The sequence below is a fragment of the Phyllostomus discolor genome, chromosome 8 (assembly GCF_004126475.2).
Source record: "Phyllostomus discolor isolate MPI-MPIP mPhyDis1 chromosome 8, mPhyDis1.pri.v3, whole genome shotgun sequence".
Taxonomy (NCBI): Eukaryota; Metazoa; Chordata; class Mammalia; order Chiroptera; family Phyllostomidae; genus Phyllostomus; species Phyllostomus discolor.
In genome coordinates, this window is record NC_040910.2 from 42,417,693 (window position 1) to 42,428,596 (window position 10,904).

Genomic DNA, 10,904 nt, shown 5'->3' on the forward strand with positions numbered 1-10,904 from the left:
CACAATCAACCACAGACCACAAAGGACAAAACCTATAGTGTGACAAAGTCAAGTTTACTGGCTCATTACTGTGAGGGAGACCACACACCTGAGGAAACATGGGGTGTCTCACCAAACAAAGGAAGATATGTGAACATTATAGAATTTGGCGGGAGGAGAGAGTTCAGATAAATTTAAATGAAGTTGTATTTTGATGGGCTCAAAGTAAAATGACACTCTGAGTTAAACTACATCTAAGAGATATCAGACAATATTTAGAACTAAATCAAAATTTTAAATCTTAGACCATGAGGTCAAGAGGGGGAAATAGGAATAGGGGGTCCATACATGGTAATGGGTGGAAACTAGATTTTTGGTGGTAAGCACACAATAGGGGACACAGATATCAAATTATAAGGTTGTACACCTGAAATTTATATAATGTTATTAACCAATGTTACCTCAGATTAAAAATTAACTACAGACCAGCCAACTCAAGGGAGGCAGCAGCAGAGTGGTGGCAGGGGTACAACCAGGCACTGAGCCCTGTCCAGGACCCAGCAGCTCATGGGTCCCTGCTAAGCACATGGTTTCAGCATTGTTGGGAAAAGGGGGACTGCTGAGTGAAGCTGGTGACAGCACTAAGGAGAGAAGGCTCTTCATGGGGAACAAACTAACTCGTCACCTGAAGCCCAAGGCCAGCCCCAAGTTGGGCCAGCAATCCAGCCAAGTGAAGGCTGACAATGACTGTAAGGTCTGTGAGGCAGGGACCAAGGATTCCGTGACAGTTCCACCTGCCCAGCTGCCCTGGAGCCTGCTGAGTTGGATTTTGGAGCCTGCAAAGACAACCATGCTCCACATATGACCAAATGGGAGATGCCCAAAGTATTGCCTTTAGAATCAAACCCTTCTGACCATCCAAGGGCAAATACTATTTCTCTGAACAATTCTGAAACAGAGAAACAACTATTTAAACCACATACTCCCAGTGTGCCCTACTAAAAAGTATACCTCATGCTCACCTGTATTCCTAGCAGGGTCAGCCAGCCAGCCAGCCTATTCTTAGAATCACAGCCCAATATGTGATCTTAGAAATATTTCCTCATAAAGAACAGAGATAGATCGCTTCTCGGCCTTTTGGCTAAGATCAAGTGTAGATATCTGTTCTTGCCAGTTTGTCCTCTCTCTGAGGACAACATATTAAATGGATTTTTGAGCAGGGAGATGGAATAGGAGCTTGCTCTGTTCATGCTGTAAGTACATGGGCCTAGTATTTCAGTACCTCTGGAACAGTGCACTCCCACATGGACAAAAAGAGAAAAAAGGAAAAAAAGGAAAAGAAAAGAGCTGGAAATAGACTGTACAGTATTTTTGATGAAAGATTATATCCACTCATATGAGAAATGGTTCCAAAGGAATACTTTAAGCAAGATCCTAAACCCAAAGTTATACAGAGATTTTTTTCATACTATTTTCAGAGCTACACAGCTAATGGCTAACTGCAATAGTAACTTCGTTTACTTAGAAAGGCTTTCGACTTATGCCAAGATCAACATTTGTCCCACTAACTGGAAACAAATTGTTCTGAGAGCCATTATTCTTGGTACGAGTTTTGGGACAATCAGGCCGTATGGATGGTGGACTATTACCAGCTCTTCAAGGACATAATTACAGTTGAGGACATAAATTTTGCTTATAAACAAAGCCTGGTAGAGAAGACCCGCCTGCCCCAGATAATTCCAGGAATCAACCACTCTAAGAATAAGCATAATTTCTAGGTGATCATCATCTCAAAATTGACCATTAGTCTTGGCGGTGGAAGAAAGCACATACCATAAGTGGACAGGTCAGATTAAGCCTCCATGCAGCTGTGGAGGCCTGTCCTGGACCAGGGGACATGCTCCACTGCAAACTGCCTGTTTCTGATAAAGGAAAGAAAGCATTATAGAGAAAGTCTAGGTGGAATACTAGTTGCTACTTACAAAGTGGAACCAGAGAGACCCTCAGGCCTAAATAACTACCACAGTTCCTCAAATAGCCTTCATGACAGGAGGATATTCACTGACTCCATGTAGGAAGAGACCTCAGGTCCAGGTCTGCTGTGCAGCGGTGTGTGCAGGGTGAGGCGTGCACTCCCGGAGACAATGTGCTGGCTGGATGGTGCCACTCTGTCATCCAGGACCGCCCTGAGCAGGAGCTGTGGTTGCTCAGTGCATCACTGCATTTTCCTTCAGATTGGAGACATAAAAACAGCTGAAAAGTATCTTCAAGACGTGAAGAAAGTAACTGGATGCGCTGTACGGGTTAATAAACAGAGCTTTCCTTCAGAACTTTTGGTCAGAATAACTTTGCAGAAGCCCACAGATTCTTTACAAAAATTTTAAGGAGTAACTCAACAAATGCAGTGGCCAAAAGCAATGCCACCATGGGTCTGCTCTACCTGGACAATCTTAACATCTCCCTGCAGCAGGTTCAGGTCTTGGTGCAGCAGGACCCCAAGCACTATGTGCAGAGGGTGTGCAACTCAATCTGACCACCATGCACGAGCTAGAGTCTTCCCAGCACATGCAGAGCAAGCAGGCCTGGCTCCAGGCAGTTGCCAGCAAAGAAGGGAACAGCTTCAACACTCAGTGCCTCAAGCTGGCCTATACCACTCCTGTTCTGGAAGCACCAGGTCTTTGTAAACTGTACATTGCAGCTAATACATGAATGTGACTGGTGTATTGGTGAAGCCTCTCTCAATGGAGTCTAGGAGCATGTCTCCTTGGTCCAGAGCCAACCAAGGCTGTTGTGCAGTTTGCTGAACTCCAGTCAGTTCAACCCCGCAGCTCTGCACTGCTTGTGATTTGGGGTAAGCTTGCCGTTGGGATGGTGGTCACAGACAGAGAAAATCCACAGGACACACTGGGTCCCTTTTCTTTATTCCTAGAAGCAGCATTGCTTGGTTTATTAACTCTGAATATCCTCAAAGAAAAGCTGGAAAATGAAACATAAACCATTCTCACACTGTGCCTAAGTGTCTAGTACATTTAATAAAAATGGAAGGACACCAAAAATTAATTAATTACAATTATTTTTAAAACCCATGTAATGTTGCTAAAGGGGTATTTAAAGGGCTATATATGGCCTTAAATGCTTTTACTAAAAAACACAAACTGAAAATTAAAGAATTAGATCTCCAACTTAAGAATATGACACTGATTTGATTTTTTTTAAAAAAAAGTAAGCCCACATTTGCAATATTTGTAAAGTTTCTCTCCCACTCTGAAGTTCCTTGTGCAGAAGGTGAAGGCCCAGCAGAAGTCTTCCCCAGACTGAAGATATTCACCTGAGAGGTCGATGGCGCTTTCCCACATACTTCCATTCCTAAGGCTTCCCTTCACTATGAGTTCTCACATGTTTCCTATGGAATGAGTGACTACTGCAAAGTTTCCTACAGTCATTGCATTGGTACACCATCTCTCCTGGAGGTCCCCTCTTGTGGGCAGTCAGGTTAGAGGCCCTACCGAGGGTTTTTCCACAATCATGGCATTGGTAGGACTTTTCCCAGAATGGGTTCTCATGTGCACCATCAGATGGAACTTCCTGCTTATATTTTCACTGCTGTCACTGCACATATAGTTTCTTCACAGTGTGTGCTCCCCAGTCAAGTCACAGCTCCTGATGAAGGCCTTTCCACAGCCACATCATTTATACAGTTTCTCCCAAGTGTATGTACCCTCCCATGTATGACCAGGCTTGAGCTAGATCTGAAGAATTTCCCACACTGGTCACATTCATATAGTTTCTCGACAGTGTGAGTCTCCAAGTGTGCCTGTCCTAAGAAGTTAGTGGTGACTAAAAGATTTCCCATGCTGAAAACATTCAGATGCTTTCTCACCAGCATGAGACTGAGCATGGATTTTATGGGATGAAGGATGACAACACTTGCCCACATTCTTTACATTCATTGCATTTCTCTCCTATGTAATTTTCTCTTGGGCAAAATAATGTTAGAACTTCTAATGACTTTTCCACATAGATTACATTCATGGGGTTTCTCTCCAGGATGCCTATTGATTAAGGATAAGTGGTAACTGGAGGATTTCTCACTTTCCTTTCATTCACAGGGATTCTTCCGTAGAAAAAATGTGCAGTAAGAAGAAAGCAAAATCCTGCATTAGAAGTTGCTACCATTCCCAGAGCATGCCTCCTGATCCTGCCCTCTTTGAGTCCTTTCAAACTGAGTGAGGTGGATGCTCTGCCACAAGGTTCTGTCAGTCATGCCACTCATATAGCTTATTATATACAGACTTTGTTCTGATAATTGTTGAAACAAAAACTGAATTATGTGTCGATATTCACTACCTGAGTCACATTTGTGGATATTCCTACTCATGGGACTTCTCACATGAATAATCACTTTAGAATGTTCCTCAAACTCATAATACACAGAGACTCTCTCCTGAGCAATGGATGACTTCTCTTGGCTGAAGGTCACTGGCCCCAGCTGCCTGTCCTTGTGGCTGTTCTTCCACCTCAAAGCAACCCAGACTTCCACTCCAGAAAGCCAGCAAGGAGCCCTGGACAGTCTTTCTCTTTTCCTGCCAGTAGATAGTTTTTCCCAAACTTTATTCTGCTTTGCAATGGTCTCTCTGGTTTTAAGTTGAAGTCAAGACTTCTGGCCTGAAATGACTGGAAAGAAAAAAAATTAAATTCCTATCAAAATAAATGATGAAATAAAGGCAATTTTTAAAAAATAAGTCAGGTTCATACAAACTTTTTTTCAGATACTGATCCTAAGCATGAGAAGTCAATGTGGAAAGAACAGACCAGCAGTTAAAGACACATTTCAAGGATTTCAGCTATGTGAAGAGTTTTACAATGGCAGGAATGAGGAGTGGAAAATGGCAGGTGACTTTCTAAGATATGATTCTGTCAAAAATGAGAGGGGAGTTAATAGTCTGAGAGAGAGCACTATCAGACAAGCAAAGTCTGGAAACAGTGGGAAAATAAACAAATGAGTAGGTAGGGCCATGTTCCAGTAACATTTCATTTACAAAAGTGGAAATGCTCTGGAAAGAGGGAGCAGGACAGAGCTTTCACTGTGAGCAAAAGAAAGTAGGAGATAAAAAAAAAAAAAAAAAAAAAAGAGGAGAGGGAGGAAAGCTGAAGTTTCCAGAGGAAACACACTCCAAGTGGGCTGAGATGATCTCTCAGACAAAATAACATCCTAGAAATTTTCTAAAGGGGTTCATTTCACCCAGGGCTCACCTGCACTGGTGTATTGGAGAATTCTTCTCTTCTTCTGTACTCAACTCCTCCTGCTCCACCTAGGTGAGCACACTGGACTTACAGAGATGATAACTGTACCCATAGGAGGGATGTACAGGGATAAAAAGGAAACTCCTCCCCCCAGATGGGGGCCAAAACTTTCAGAGGGGCATGTGTGACCCCATGAACAGTGACTTGATGGTATTCAGGACCCAAAACTCAAACTGCCTAATGTCATGCCCTGCAGGAATTGGGGATCCTCAGACCCAATCGCAGACACATTTCCAGAACACCAAGATTCTAATCATGAAGAAAATAAAATCAGCATAATGAAGAAATCTTCATTCTCAAGGGGTGGCTACAGCCTGAAGATTAGCCACCTACTTTTGTAAATAAAGTTTTATTGGAATATATTCCTGTCTATTTCTGTACATACATACCATCTATGGCTACTTGGGCACTACACTGGCATCATAGAGTAGTTGCAAAAGAGACTGTATGAGCCATTAAGCTGAAAATATTTCTTCTCTGGCCCTTTAAGAAAAGTGTGCCTACGCCTGCTGTGCTCTGTCACTCCTCAAAGTGTGGGCCACATCTTTTCTTCACTACTCTCTTTCCAAGACCAAGAATGATTCCTGGAACATAGCAGGTGCTTCAGAAATATTTGCATCAAAAATCTGCCAATAAAGGCCCTGGCTGATGTGGCTCAGTGGATTGAGCACCAGCCTGTGGACCAAAGGGTCACTGGTTTGACTCTAGGCCAGGGCATATGCCTGGGTTATGTGTCAGGTCCCCAGTGGGGGGCGGGGGTGAGAGGCAACCACACATTGATGTTTCTCTCTCTCTATCTCCCTCCCTTCCCTTCTCTCTAAAAATAAATAAATAAAATCTTTTTCAAGAATCTACCAATAAAGACATAAGGCTGGCCTTACCTGCTGAGGCCAGGTTCCCGTAGTTCTCTAGCATCACGTCTCTGTACAGCATTTTCTGAGCAGTGCCTATCAACACATGAGTGGATAAACAAAATGTATATATTCTGTTGATGCAAAAGACATCCAAACCTATAGAGAATGTTTATAAGACTTTATCAGGTCCAAACTGACAACACATGCCAGGGGACAAGATCTCAAATGCTCCAAAGAATAATAGTTTTATGTATTTGAAATTAAGAAGCAACTGAAGAAAAATTATGTGGAGAGGGATAAGCAAGGCAGGGATTGGATTATAGGAATGTTAACAAGATTATATGCTTTCTTGAGGGTGGTTATGACATATTTCAAAACTATGTTAATATACATGCACAGAAACAATGAACGGGGTTTGCTTAAGGCAAAGATAAACCTTTTCCTAAAGAGGTAGGGTGTGACTACCTACTGTGACTGCCCAGTAAGGAATTTATGATCAGATCATCCTATAAAAGCAAGTGTGGGGTCAGCAAGACAGAGCAACACAAGATCATTAGCAGAGCATTAATTAGCATGGATGTTGCCAGTGGGGACCTTTCCAGAGCATCAGCCATCTAAAGTATCCCTAATCCTTGTCTCTTCAAGTCCCCAGGGAAGAAAGGTTTGGGGGCAAGGAACTAGTATCAGGCAAAGAGCAGGACTCTGGTGTCTTCCCCCCACCCTGGGACAAACCAACCCTAAGCCATCTTTTTTTTGTCAGTTCAAAACTTCCCCCAGCCTTTCCCAGCCAGAAACAACTCCCAGCTGGCAGTACCTCCTCCTCAACCCCCAAGATCCTTCTCACTATTCCCAGGTGTCCATGAGCCCAGCCTCCCTGACTTTGTGCCAGAGTTCTCCCATGGAATCTTCTAGGAGGCATTATGCAATTGTATCTGAGCTACCTGACCTTCTCCATCCAAAAGTTTCCTCATTTCCCCACCATAAGGCACCCAATTTGCATCATTAAGTAGAGCCCAGCCACTGAGGAGATATAGAGGGGAAGCTGGAGCCCTGAGGGCTACATCGGGTTGAGTGGGGGTCTATTTGAACAGAACCTCCTCTGGTGAACTGGGTGAGCTGCAGAGGCTGGCTGGTTGCTCAGGAGAGGTCCTGGGCTGGCTGTGAAATCACCCAGAGACTAATTGATCCTTTTTTTATAAAGACACACACTGATAAATTTTCATGAAGAATTTATTTCCTATCACTGGACCATTAAGTCTCTAATTTCTCAACTTGTTTTCTATACAGCACAATTACAACAGTGGTAAATTTTCTTTTCTTTTAAGTTTTGTTTCCTTATTTGTTAAAGAGAGGGGATGGGAGGGAGGAAGAGAAACATCAATGTATGAGAGAAACATTGACTGGTTGCCTCTGCCATGTCCCAAAGTGGGGACCTGGCCCACAACCCAGGCATGTGCCCCAACCAGGAACTGAACCCGTGACCTTTTGATTTGTGGGACAACACCCATCCCCTGAGCCACACCAGTTAGGGCACAAGAGTAGTAAGATGTGATCGCTTTCCTTCACCCACTTTGACTTAGTCTACACCTTTTCACGGACATCAGTTACTTTTCCTGTGTTACTTCATTCTTCCCATAGCACTTGGCTTCATTGCAGTAAAAGGCCAATTGGGATAGAAACTTGGGTATGCTTACTCACAGATCTAATCAAAGAATTGTTCAAAGGATGGTGGTGGTAAGGATCCATGAGCACTTTCCCCCTGTACCCCCTCTTTTCCCTCCCTTTCTGACAAAACCCTTTACTTCATCTTTCAGGTTTCAGATTCAAGTCACTCCCTCAGAGTTCTCCCCACCCCATCTATTTTTCACACTCTCCCTTGTAATGATTAGAACTTGTAGTTCTTATGATCATGAGAACAGTGCTGTATATTTTATTTACATATGTTTATTGCTTGGACCCCATACATACATAGCCCTAGCATAAGCACGCATTAGGTGCTCTTTTATCCTTCAATAAATAAATGACTGAATGAATGAAGAAGCAAACCAGTACTCTCAACAACACGTCCTACATCTCTTTCAAATCCTCTTCTTTCCTACTCCACAGCCACCATGTAAGTGCAGGCTATCTATACCCTGTTCTGAGACATATTTCTTGCCACCATGACTTCTGAAGTGTTTCCTGAAATCCATCTCCATCCAGGAGCTAGAATGTTCTCACTAAATCAGATTGAATCACATCACATCCCTGTTTTAAACTCTTCTGTGAACTGCAATTTCCTTAAAGTCCTCCCAAGTCCTGCTTTCCTCTTCCGCCATCCTCCCCACATTTCTGGTCAGGCCTGTCTTTCCTCAATTCTGCAACACACCAGACTCTTCCTGCTCCTGGGACTCTGCACGACATGAAGTTTCTCCCATCTCTCAAACCCCCTCCCTCCACAAGCCCCTGCCTAGCTCAGTCATACTTATCTTTTATTCTCAAATATCAGTTCCCCCTAAGAGGTCTCTGGATTGTCCATATTAAGCTCTTCTGTTGGTCATAGACTCCACATCAGTTTCTTATCTGTTTCTGGTCTAAACAGCCTATTCTGGAGGGAAAGCACTATGTCTTTTTGATTGTCTCTGTGCCCATGCACTAGTCGAGGCCTGACTCATACCCAGCACCCAAAGAGTTTCTGCTGAGTGCCCTGAAAATGTCCCTACAGCTGTATTGAGAAGGTGCACACATCCAATAGAAATGCAATACAAATATTAATGCAATACAGGAATTACGTTAAATGCCTGTCCACATATAAACCACCAGTGATATTTCTGAAACTTAAGAAAAAGGCAAGGGATGGGAAATATTATTTTTAGAAAAAAGTGAACTGTGTTGCTGAATTTCCTTCAGAATTATTTTTCCACCAACTTCTCACCCCTGAGTTTTTAACCTCATTGGGGGGGAAAAAAAAAACAATGGACAGAACACCTCTCTTTAGGGTTAGTAAAGTCGGTTTTCTGCTACTAACAGTAGGAAAGCTGCTTCCTCCCTTTCCTGGAGATCCCTGTATTTTTCATAAATACAATTTCATGTATTTCACTTAGATTTTAGACTTCTATTAGCTTTAGGTACAAGTATATACCACCAAACTCCATTTTAATAGTATGAATATTAGGAAATCCTTATGATTTCAAATTCTGCGGGGATCATAGCCTCAGGAAGAGAGGTGGAGCTGACGTGAGAAGTACACAGCTGAATAACCTTACTTTAATTTTTTTCATGTTCACTTATTCTATTTAGTTTTCTTTTATTACACTTATTTACACTCACCCTAGCATCCTGAGAAAGTATTTTCCCAAATGAAGTTGTCAAATATAAATAGCTGAGAAAAAAATTTTACGATCCCCTCACATTAAAGATGCTCGCAAAAGCGGAAGCCACAGGTAAAATTCTTCCCAAAGCGGGGCAGAAACGGACCTCCTCGATTAAATTTCTCCAGCGCCTCCTCACCTCCAAAACCCACGAAATCCCAGGTTACCGGACGCAAGGACTCGGGGACCCAGTCACGTCAGCACGTCTCCCACCTCCCAAGTAGAGGGGCAGCAGCGGGCCTGCCGGCCTGCCGGGTGGGCAGTTGCCGGGAAGGTGGCGGCAGGTGGAACGGTTGCAGCGGAGGCAGCACCGCCCTGGCGACGCACGCTCCACTTCCGGACTCCGGGTCTGAAAGGCTGGAAAGCTCTGGCCGGCGTGGGAGCGCCTGAGGGCGGGAGAGGTAGCGGCCCAACAGCCCTCCAGCCCTCCAGCCCTCCAGCCCTCCAGCCCTCCAGTCCATCCCTACCCGCAGGTTCCACTGGGGACTTTGGGGACAGAACCTGGCGAGAGGATCGGGCTGGGAACCTGACCGAACAGTTCCGGGCCTATGGGCGTGTTGGGTGAGGTCTCTCGACTGCCCCAGACCCGCCAGATGGAAAGAGGCTCAAAAAATGTTTTTCCTGTCATTCATTCAACAAATACTTGAGTCTTGCCTTCACAGAATTTTATTTCAAACGGCAAAGAGGTCAGATGGTAGAACAGATACACGAAAATACGTCCTATCAAGGCCACATCGGAATATTTGCAGTACATTTCCAAATTTCTGTGGAGATTCATTCAATCGTTTCTTTGTAAAGTCTTTTCAAAAGATAAAACACACCAAAAAAAAAGGGGGGGAGACACAAAACAAATGGTGTGATGAATACTTTTAAAATCCACTACCATATAAATTTCTTGTGTCCCTTCTCAATCACAAGGCCGGTTCCCCTCCCAAAAAGATGCAATATCTTGCCTGTTTTACTAATTGTCTTTATACTTTTACCCCCTGAGTATTCATTCCCAGTACCAGTTTAATTTTGCCTCTTTCTGAGTTTTATGTAATCATACAGGGTTTTGTTTTTGTTTTGAGTTTCTTTCACTCAACATTGTAAAACTGATGCATATTACTGTATATACTTGAGCTGGGTGGGCAAGGCGCGAGGCCCGAGCGCGCACTGAGGGGACACCGCCCTTGACCACCAGCGGAAGAGTAGAGATGACATCCGGTTTTGTGCGCGGAGGCAGAGCGGTACCCCAGAGCTTGGGCCAGGCAAAGGGAAGGGAAGGGAGGAGCCTAGGGAAGCCAGAGGGACAGTCAGGAGCCGGAAGTCTGTCCAACCCGGGGTGAGGAAATAGGGGCGGGAACAGTGCGTGGAGGGCGTGACCTATCGAAGACCTATCAGGCGCGGTGAGACCAAAAGCTACCCCACCCAAGGG

At 44.0% G+C, this 10,904-nt stretch overlaps 1 non-coding gene across 1 annotated transcript; it reads left to right on the forward strand.

Annotated features, from left to right (window-relative positions):
• The first annotated feature begins 1,100 nt into the window (after positions 1-1,100).
• LOC114504459 lies at positions 1,101-1,282 on the forward strand. Its single transcript, XR_003685224.1, has one exon. It is a non-coding gene; the product is annotated as a U2 spliceosomal RNA (small nuclear RNA).
• Positions 1,283-10,904: the final 9,622 nt, after the last annotated feature.